Source organism: Erinaceus europaeus, assembly GCF_950295315.1.
Source record: "Erinaceus europaeus chromosome 6 unlocalized genomic scaffold, mEriEur2.1 SUPER_6_unloc_1, whole genome shotgun sequence".
In the NCBI taxonomy this organism is placed as follows: Eukaryota; Metazoa; Chordata; class Mammalia; order Eulipotyphla; family Erinaceidae; genus Erinaceus; species Erinaceus europaeus.
Genome location: NW_026647114.1, coordinates 308693 through 320564, shown reverse-complemented (window position 1 = coordinate 320564; position 11872 = coordinate 308693).

Here is an 11872-nt window from a genome sequence, read left to right as displayed (position 1 = left end):
CTATTTATATAACCACTTCATTCTATTTACATAACCGCTGTTAACAAGCACCTCCCTCCAGGGCATTGGTTCAATCCCCACTGTTTCATGATATGTTTTTGCTCCACCAACCCCCTTGTCACACCCTGATCCCTTCTTTATCACACCCTGATGTTCACCAGTCACTTTTCTCTCCACCCTCTCTATGTCACATCCTGTTTCCACCCTACTTGGGAAGTATATATAAAGACAGCATTGTGAGTTTTAGAGTACTTTACCTTTAGTTTAGCTCAGCTCGGCTTAGATTGTGCAGAGAACCTAGCTGGTCATGGTAAGCCAGCTATCCCAGATTCTGGCTAAGCAAGAATACACATGCAAAGGGACTCTCATGTCTCCCTCTCCTGAGTTCCCGATTCATCTCATGCCTCACTATCATTCAAACACTACCAACAGGATAAGCTGGGGCACCCCTCAGAATACATTTGGCTTAATAGAGGGAAAGCACAATGTGTCTGCCAGGGGGATAGAGTTTCACTTCTCTTCACCTGGTCTCTCATGGAATTAGGACAAGGACGCTGTGCAGGAAGGTAAGGAGGGCTGCATTTAGGCTGAGTGTCAGCCTCAGGGCCCTGGAGAATGGGAGTCAAGCACAGAGGGTCTGGACAGCTGCAGCTGCAGATGGACATATGCTTGGAACCTGCAGCAGCAAGGCTGTCTCAGCAGTTCCCCTCTGTACTACACCAAGTGCAGGAGACTAGATAATCCAAAGGACAAAGAAAGGAAAATTTCAAGACCTGGATGACTGAGTTTACGATGCATGCACTGACTTCCAGTAAGCGCCCAGGAAAGAAGGCACGTAGAGACAGTTAGAGAGACAGAATGACAGAGACAGAAAAGGACTGAAATTCTGGCCCTTTGTTGATGAGTGCCAGAGCACTGAAGACAAACCCTCCATGCCCATGCACACTTCTTACAAGTGGCATTGTTATTATATGTTTGTGAGGAAAGCTTACACTTAGAACATCTAGGACTTAACCACTCTGAGAAGCAACACTTGGCCGGCAGCCCTCTCTCGAAAATTGCCCCCGCCTCTCCAAATTGGATGTAGTCTTAGTGATGCTCTAGCCAAGATGCAGGCTGGCGTATTGCATCTCCCTGGTCCAGACTCAGCCTGTCCTGTGTTCAGGGAATTGCACTATGTCTATTTCTTCTTTGATTGTCAGTTTTGGGATAGGACTCGTTGGACAAAATGAGCAAGAGGGAAGTAGATCATTTGGCAGTGGTAGTTTGTGCTGAGAGAGATTTGTAGAGTGATAAATGATATCGCTCTGTGAGATGTCTCTCATGACTGTGGCTCTGAAGGGCCAGGTGTATCCACCATACTACCCTAAAACAGAGCTGTGCTGTTCTATAGCTAAAAATATTTTCAGATCTCTACAAGTTACATATATATATATATATATATATATATATATATATATATATATATATATGGAGATAGAGAGAGAGACACTAATATAGTTATTTTTAACAATGGATTCGATATGACATAAAGACAATTGATTGCTAAAACCTGGAGATAAACTGTGCATCAGGAAAAGAATTGTCCAAAGGAGCAAAATCTCCAAATCATTAGCTATATGCAGATCCAAAGGGACCGATCGAAAAAGGCTCGAGAAGGAAGTCATCCAGGAGACTCTCCACATGCACAGGCACCACAAGTTTCCTAGTCTGGCAACACACACAGGGCAGCTGCCAGTTCCCAGTGCCAGATTCAGGGCAAAAACCTCTCCCTCTTCAGTGTCTCAGAATACAAAAACCTCCTACACTGTGTTCATTGATGACAGGATCAACCCTGGCTTTTAGAGATTGTAAGGCAGCAGCTCTCATGGCCACAGACACCAGACAGCCCCAGCCTTCACCATATGCTGTACTACCAGACCTGACAGTAATGTGTGTGTGTGTGTGTGTGTGTGTGTATGTGTGTGTGTGTGTGTGTCTGTCTGTTTGTCTGACTGTGTGTGTCTGTGTGTGCTTAGAGCTCACCTGTAGTAGTCTCAGAGCATGGGTGGCAAGGTAGCCAGCCTCACCTGCAACTTATGTACAGAGAACCTAGCTGGTCAGGGCAAGCCAGCTAGCCCAGATTCTGGCTAAGCAAGAATGCATATGCAAAGGGACTCTCATGTCTAAATCTCCTGATTTCCCTATTCAATCCCATGTCTCACTATCTATCATCCAAAAACTGGCAACGGGGGAAGCTGGGGAACCCTTCAGAATTCAGGGGGATGAGCCTGTCCAGTCACATTTGGCTGCCTACTTAGCCTCCAGGCTCTCAGTCCACTGCTCAGGGCAGCAGATTCCACGCATAGAAAGTACCCAGAAAGAGCTGTGTTTCAACATAGATGGGAACTGTGTTTGACCAAACAATAGTGGATGAACCTGGTCCCTTACACCTACCCTTTGGGTCCGGCTAAGGCAATTGCTCCTGTGGCCTTACATCCCTGATCATGGTGTCCTGGTGTCCACACATCACACTCAGAGAGATTCCCAGAAGTAGGCATGCATGAGTGTCCCATACAAAGTCTCTCTGCTTGCAGGAAGCACAAACTCCCTGGGCCCTTGCTATGGACAGACAAAAGAAAGACGGAAGCCTCCATTGGCTGAATTCGGTGCTTCCAGTGGAGATCACAGCCCTGAACCTCAGCTGAGGGCCTGAATGCTACTAATAAAGGCAATTGGAAACACCTGTTACCACTTGGGCCCTGAGGACATACTAAGGATTCCCTCCAGGAACTAGCAGGCTGGCAGACCTCCTGACCCCGGGATAGATGTGCTCCTAGTTGGGTGGCCCTTCTGGCCAGACGTGAGAATATTCCCTAGATACAACAAAGAACTTCAGGTTTCAAAAGGATTTGAAAACCCCATGAGGCACTTGGAAAAGACATTTCACAGCCATCAAAACACCCTCTTTCAGAACCCTGGAAGCTTCCGTTTTGCATGGAAAATTTGGACACTGGTGTGGCCATCAGTACCACAGATCCTTTACATTTGGCTTAATAGAGGGAAAGCACAATGTGTCTGCCAGGGGGATAGAGTTTCACTACTCTTCACCTGGTCTCTCATGGAATTAGGACAAGGACGCTGTGCAGGAAGGTGAGGAGGGCTGCATTTAGGCTGAGTGTCAGCCTCAGGGCCCTGGAGAATGGGAGTCAAGCACAGAGGGCCTTGACATCTGTAGCTGCAGATGGACATATGCCTGGAACCTGCAGCAGCAAGGCTGTCTCAGCAGTTCCCCTCTGTACTACACCAAGTGCAGGAGACTAGATAATCCAAAGGACAAAGAAAGGAAAATTTCAACACCTGGATGACTGAGTTCACGATGCATGCACTGACTTCCAGTAAGGGCCCAGGAAAGCAGGCACATAGCGACAGTTACTGTGTTCATTGATCACAGGATCAACGCTGGCTTGTAGAGATTGTAAGGCAGCAGCTCTCATGCCCACAGACACCAGACAGCACCTGCCTGCAAATAAATATTCAAATAAATGGGGATTATCTAGGAGGATTTGAAAAAAATAAAAACAAAACCCACAGTAAGACCTGATTACAGCAGAATTATACAAAATGTCTGCTGAGAAACAGAGGGCTGCTTCAAAACTTCCCTTACACTTCAGGGTCCAGGCAAATTAAGAATTCCCAAGAATGAAAAGGCATACTTATTGAAGCTTACACAAGAAAATGGAGGCAAGTTCTGTGCTATGATAATTACAATGAGGATACTGATAGAAAGGCTATTGGAAATGCTCCTGGAAGGTTTATAATTTATAATTGTAGTGAATCCTGCTCCAACTATGTGACCAATTATTTATAAGTAGGCTGTTATAAATGTGGTAATTCTGCATTAAGATCAAATAAAAAGGTCAACAATTCTAAAAATGACTTATATATATATATATATATGCATATATATGTACATATATGAAAGTGTATCTTTATTATAGACTCTGATAGATACTGGCATGGCTATGAGGAGACAGAGTATGGCTTGTGCCAGAGAGATTTACAAAGCTGAGCCTCCAAAAACTTAGGTGAAATCGCCAACAAAGCAAGCCAGAGCTCAGCAGTGCCCTGGTGACTCACTTTGTATATCAGGGCCTTTCAGTAAAATAAGTATATAAGTAAAATATTAATGAGTGCAGACAGAGTGAGTGAGAGCCTGTGAGAGTCAGAGACAGAGAAGGCAAGAATAGAAATAGAAGAGTGGGAAAGAAACCAGAATTCAAAAACCTCCCACACTGCGTTCATACATGACAGGTTAAAACCTGGTTTGTAGAGATTGTAAGACAGGAGTCTCATGTCCACAGACCCCAGACCACCCCAGCCTTCCCCATATGTGTGTAGTATTTACAACACGAAATGTATTGTGAGTGTAAACTTCCCTTAAATAATAAAAGAAATATCTATCAAGCAGAAGAAATTACCGCTCATGTAATATAGGACTAAATAAATAAGAAAATAAATGAGGATGATATAGGAGGATTTGAAAAAAATGAAAAATAGAAACAAAAAGAACAAGAAGACCTGATTACAGCAGAAAATGAAAACCATCTGCTGAGAAACTGAGGGCTGCTTCAAAAATTCTGAGACACTTCAGAGTCCAGGGAAATTAAGATTTCAGGAGAATGAAAAGAAAATCATATGTACTGATGCTTACACTAGAGAAAGGAGGCAAGTTCTGCACTATGATAATTATAATAAGGATGCTGATAGAAATGCTATTAGAAATGCTACTGGAAAGTTCTATTATTTTTATTGTACTGAATCCTGCTCCAACTAGGGGGACAATTATTAATGAAAAAGAAAGCTGTTGTAAATGTGTTAATTCTGAGAAAGATCAATTACATAGGTCGACAATTCTATAAATGAGATATATATATATATATATATATATATATATATATATATATATATATATATATGGATGTACATGTTTATTATAAAGTCTGACATAGACTGCCATGTAAATGAGGAGACAGAATATGGCTTGTGTCATAGAGACTTACAAAGCTGTGGCTTCAGTAGCCTACTTGATATCATCAACGAAACAAGCCAGAGCTCAGCAGTGCTCTGGTAACTCTCTTTGTATATCTGGGCCTGTCAGTAAAATAAGTATATAAGTAAAATATCAACCAGTGAAGACAGAGTGTGTGAGAGCATGTGAGAGTTAGAGACAGAGAAGGCAAGAAGAGAAATAGATGAGTTGGAAAGAGACCAGAATTCAAACACCTCCTACACTGTGTTCATTGATGGCAGGTTCAAACCTGGCTTGTAGAGATTGTAAGGCAGCAGCTCTCATGCCCACAGACCCCATACAGCCCCATCCTTCATCATATGCTGTACTACCAGACCTGACAATAATATGTGTGTGTGTCTGTCTATCTGTCTGTGTGTGTCTCTGTGTGCTCAGAGCTCACCTATAGTAGACTCAGAGCATGGGTGTAAAGGTAGCCAGCCTCACCTGCAACTTATGTACAGAGAACCTAGCTGGTCAGGGCAAGCCAGCTAGCCCAGATTCTGGCTAAGCAAGAATGCATATGCAAAGGGACTCTCATGTCTAAATCTCCTGAGTTCCCTATTCAATCCCATGCCTCACTATCTATCATCCAAAAACTGCCAATGGGGTAAGCTGAGGCACCCATCAGAATTCAGGGAAATGAGCCTGTCCAGTCACGTTTGGCTGCCTACTCAGCCTCCAGACTGTCAGTACACTGTTCAGGACAGCAGATTACAAGCCCAGAAAGAGCTGCGTTTCAACATAGATGGGAACTGTGTTTGACCAAACAATAGTGGATGTTACTGGCCCCTCACACCTACCCTTTGCATCCGGCAAAAGCAATTGCTCCTGGGCCTCACAATCCATGATCATGGTGTCCTGGTGTCCACACATCACACTCAGAGAGATTCCCAGAAGTAGGCATGCATGAGTGTCCCATACAAAGTCGCTCTGCTTGCAGGAATCACAAACTCCCCGGGCCCTTGCTATGTAGAGACAAAAGGAAGATGGATGCCTCCATTGCTGGAATTAGGAGCTTCCAGTGGAGATCATGGCCCCGCCAATCACCTGAGGGCCTGGCTGCTGCTAATAAAGGCAATTGGGAACATCTGTTACCACTTGTGGCCTGAGGACATAGTCAGGAATCCTACCAGGAGCTAGCAGGCTGGCAGACCTCCTCACCCCGGGATAGCTGTGCTCCTACTTGGGAGGGCCTTCGGGCCAGAGGTGAGAATATTCCCTAGATACAATAAAGAACTTCAGGTTTCAAAAGGATTTGAAACCCCATGAGGCACTTAGAAAAGACATTTCACAGCCATCAAAACACCCTCTTTCTGAACCCTGGAAGCTTCTGTTTTGCGTGGAAAATCTGGACACTGGTGTGGCCATCAGTACCACAGATCCTTTACATTCAGCTCAATAGATGGAAAGCACAATGTGTGTGCCAGGGTCGTAGAGTTTCACTTCTCTTGACCTGAGCTCTAATGGAATAAGGACGAGAATGCGGTGCAGGAAACTGAGGAGGGCTGCATTTAGGCTGAGTGTCAGCCACAGGGCCCTGGAGAATGGGAGTCAAGCACAGAGGGCCTGGACAGCTGCAGCTGGAGATCGACATATGCCTGTTACCTGCAACAGGAACGCTGTCTCCTCAGTTCCCTTCTGTACTACGCCATATGCACGAGACTAAATAATCCAAAGTGCAAAGAAAGGAAAATATCAACTCCAGGAAGACCGAGTTCACGATGCATGCAATGACTTCCAGAAGGTTCCAGGGAAGAAGGGACTTAGAGACAGTCAGAGAGACAGAATGACAGTGACTGAATAGGACTGAAATTCTGGCCTTGTGTTGATCAGTGCCAGAGCACTGAGGACAAACCCTCCATGCCCATGCATACTTCTTACAAGCGGCATTGTTATTTTATGTTTGTGAGGAAAGGTTACACTTAGAACATCTAGGTCTTAGCCCACTCTGAGAAGCAACACTTGGCCTGCAGCCCACTCTCCAAAACTGTCCTTGCCTCTCCAAATTAGTAGTTTTAGTGATGCTCCATCCAAGATGCAGGCTGGCGTATTTCATCTCCCTGGTCCAGCCTCAGCCTGTCCTGTGTGCACGGAACTGCACTATGTCTATTTCTTCTTTGATTTACAGTTTTGGGATAGGACTCCTTGGACAAAATGAGCAAGAAGGAAGTAGATGTTTTGACAGCTGTAGTTTTTGATGAGAGAGATCTGTAGAGTGACAAGAGGTAAACGAATGGCTCTGTGAGATGTCTCACATGACTGTGGCTCAGAAGGGCCAGTTGTATCCGCATTACTACCCGAATCCAGAGCTGTGCAGGTCTCTAGCTAAAATATATTTTCAGACCTCTACATGTTATATATATATATATATATATATATATATATATATATTGAGAGAGAGAGAAAGACACTGATGTAGTCATTTTCTACAATGGATGCGATATGACATTCAGACAATTGATTGCTAAAACCTGGAGAGAAACTGTGCATCAGGAAAAGAATTGTCCAAAGTAGTAAAATCTCCAAATCATTAGCTATATGCAGCTCAAGTGGGACCTAGCGAAAAAGGCTTGAGAAGGAACTCATCCAGGAGACTCTCCACATGGACAGGTACCACAAGTTTCCTAGTCTGGCAACACACACAGGGAAGCTGCTAGTTCCTTGATCAAGCCTCAGGGCAAAATCCTCTCCCTCTTCAGTATTTTTACATCTGAAAAGAAAAAAGTGTCCACGCACCAAGTAGAGCTACAATGGTGTCAATATTGAGCAGTAAATCAGAATGTGCCAAGTGTTTTGCATAAAATCTCCTTTGCCACAGTGATTCTGTTGTTCTCTTTCTCTCCCTCCCACACACATACACACACACAAACAAACACAAACACACACTCTCAAAGTCACGCACGCACACATCCACAGAGGTACAGGTACAAATGGAGTTATACACATGCGCACTGGAGAGCTTCTGCAAGGCAGGGGCCTGGGCTGATCCCTGCTTCTCACTTCCTGGAAGCACGCCCACCTTTTAAGACTAGCTCTGAGCTCCCCTTGGCGGGCTTTCTTCAGAAGGCTACTCTCTGAGTCCCGCCCTCGCAACTTCTCCTCTGTTCTCATTAGCCAGCTCTTGGTTCACGCCCCTGAAGGTGATGTTCCTCTTCTCTAATTGGCCAGCATTCTCTATGTATATGTACTGGGCCCTCCGCTCAGACTCAGAGGGCATGGTATCTTAGACCCGCCCCTTGTAACTGTCTGCCATCCTCTGTAGGCCCTGTTTCTGCTAACATGACCCCACAGCTCCTGTCTGGACCTGTCCTTAGGACACGGTCTGATTGAGCTAGGCTGGCCATGCTCTTGGGCACACCCATAATCACTATCTCGACTCCGGGCACTTGCCCCATGGTGCCTTAGTCCCACACGGGTGCTGCCCTCTTGTGGACACCCAGCAGAATGCAGCAGAGTACAGGGATTCACAAGCTCACAGTAGAGTCATCACAGACAAAGAGAGAAACCCCTTCCACTTGCAAAGCCAAATGGAGGATCCATTTCCCCACAGGAAAGAAAAGATGTCTAGGGCACTCTACGTCAATTTCAACCTTGCTGTCCATGGGCCACAAATCCCAGAGTTCTCCTCATTCCACAGAATCACTACACTCAACTATGGGCTATGCTGCCACCTTGTGGACACAGCAGAATGCAGCTGAGCTCTCCCATGCCACTACTCTTTGAGTCTACACAGAAAGTTACACACACCATGGGAATAGCAAAGGAAAGAACCCATCTGAGGACCACCTGGGTGTATCCACAACAGTGTCCAGAATATCCAATGTGCCATTCATATTTGAAAAACCACTTGTGCAGTGGAAACTTCCTTTGTCATTGCACAACCCAGTTCCTAAGAATCTGCGTCAGGAATAAAGAAACAACAGCGGTAATCATAACTGAAACACACTTATGTACACTTACACACACACACACACACACACACAGACACCCTCCCACAGAGACGCACACACTTTTACCTGAAATAACGTGGATTGGGGTTGCTGTTTTGCACTCAAGTATAAGGTCAAAGTTTCATGGGTGGAGGGGAGAAGTATTAAGTTTCTGGCATATGAAGGTGAGAAGTGCCTAGAGCAGATCTATACTTACATGGACAATGAAGGGAGCATGGGTTGGAGGCACAGCTGTTGGAGCTGATAGGGAACTATGTGGAAGCCCAGGACCCCGTTATGAGCCCCTGCTCATCACTTACCCAGCTAGGGAAAAGCTGGGCTAGTGTCAAATCAGAACTGCAGCTGTTTCTCTGTCTCTCTTCCTGCTTGGGCACTGCTCTCTCAATTTATTACTGTTTCCTTCTCCTCAGTAAGAAAGTTACAAAGGATGTACAGAAATACAGGGAAAGTGGGAAAATTACCCTTGAGCCCACTATTACATGTAACTGTTGACAGTAAACCATTCATCCCCCACGAAAGAACAGAATAAATATTTGTGAGGTTCAAAACATTTCAGGTTAAATTGTGAACATTCCTTAGAGCCATGCAATACTAATCCATTGTGCATTGGATGTCACTGTCAAAAAAAGTCCAGTAGTAGTTGTAGCAGTGTGTCATATCTGCAAAAGGAAATGTATTGTGTGTCAAAAGTTCCCATCAGTTATAAGAGAAAATTTATCAGGCAGAAGATATGACCCCTCATGTTATATGGGACTAAATAAATAAATAAATATGCAAATGAATGCAGATGAACTAGGAGGATTTGAAAAAAATAAAAACAAAAACCACTGGAAGACCTGATTAAAGCAGAAATATAGAAAATGTCTGCTGAGAAACAGAGGGCTGCTTCAAAACTTCCCTGACACTTCAGGGTCCAGGCAAATTAAGAATTCCCGAGAATGAAAAGAAAGGCATACATATTGAAGCTTACACTAGAATATGGAGGAAAGTTCTGTGCTATGATAATTACAATGAGGATACTGATAGAAAAGCTATAGGAAATGCTCCTGGAAGGCTTATAATTTATAATTGTAGTGAATCCTGTTCCAACTATGTGACCAATTATTTATGAATAATGAGGCTGATATAAAGGTGGTAATTCTGCATTAAGATCAAATAAAAAGGTCAACAAATCTAAAAATGACTGATATATATATGTATATATATGTACATATATGTAAGTGTATCTTTATTATAGACTCTGAGGGATACTGGCATGGCTATGAGGAGACAGAGTATGGCTTGTGCCAGAGAGACTTACAAAGCTGAGGCTCCAGAAACCTAGGTGAAATCGCCAAATAAACAGCCAGAGATCAGCAGTGTCCTGGTGATTCCCTTTGTATATCTGGGCCTGTCAGTAAAATAATGTATATAAGTAAAATATTAATGAGTGCCGACAGAGTGAGTGAGAGCCTGTGAGAGTCAGAGACAGAGAATTCAAGAAGAGAAATAGAAGAGTGGGAAAGAGAACAGAAGTCAAAAACCTCCCACACTGTGTTCATACATGACAGGTTCAAACCTGGGTTGTAGAGATTGTAAGGCAGAAGTCTCAAGTCCACAGAACCCAAACCACCCCAGCCTTCACCATATGTGTGTAGTATTTACCACACGGAATGTATTGTGAGTGTAAATTTCCCTTCAAATATAAGAGAAAAATCTATCAAGCAGAAAAATGACCCCTCATAAATAAATAACCCCTTATAAATAAATAAATAAATATGCAAATAAATGGGGACGATCTACAAGGATTTGAAAAAAAAAGAAAAATAAAAACAAAAAGCACAAGAAGACCTGATTACAGGAGTGAATGAAAACCATCTGTTGAGAAACAGAGGGCTGCTTCAGAAATTCCGAGACACTTCAGAGTCCAGGGAAATTAAGATTTCAGGAGAATGAAAAGAAACTCATATGTACTGAAGCTTACACTAGAGAAAGGAGGCAAGTTCTGTACTATGATAATTACAATAAGGATGCTAATAGAAATGCTATTAGAAATGCTACTGGAAGGTTCTATTATTTATAATTGTATTGAATCCTGCTCCAACTAGGTGTCCAATTATTAATGAAAAAGGAAGCGGTTATAAATGTGTTAATTCTAATAAAGATCAATTACATAGGTCAACAATTCTAACAATAACATATATATATATATATATATATATATATATATGTTTATTATAAAGTCTGATAGATACTGCCATGGATATGAGGAGACAGAATATGACTTGTGTCAGAGAGACTTACAAATCTGGGACTCCAGTAGCCTAGGAGAAATCACCAACACAACTAGCCAGAGCTCAGCAGTGCTCTGGCAACTCTCTTTGTATATCTGGGCCTGTCAATAAAATAAGGATATAAGTAAAATATTACTGAGTGCAGACAGAGTGAGTGAGAGACTGTGAGATTCAGAGACAGAGAGGGAGAGTAAAGAAATAGATGAGTTGGAAAGTGACCAGAAGTCAAAAACTTCCTACACTGTGTTCATTGATGACAGGTTCAATCCTGCCTTGTAGAGATTGAAAGGCAGCAGCTCTCATGCCCACAGAACCCATACAGCCCCATCCTTCACCATATGCTGTACTACCACACCTGACAGTAATGTGTGTGTGTGAGTGTGTGTCTGTCTGTGTGTCTGTCTGTGTGTTTCTGTGTGTACTCAGAGTTCAACTATTGTAGTCTCAGACCATGGGTGTCAAGGTACTTAGCCTCACCTTCAACTTATGTACAGAGAACCTAGCTGGACAGGGCAAGCCAGCTAGCCCAGATTGTGGCTAAGCAAGAATGCATATGCAAAGGGATTCTCATGTTTCCCTCTCCTGATTTCCCGATT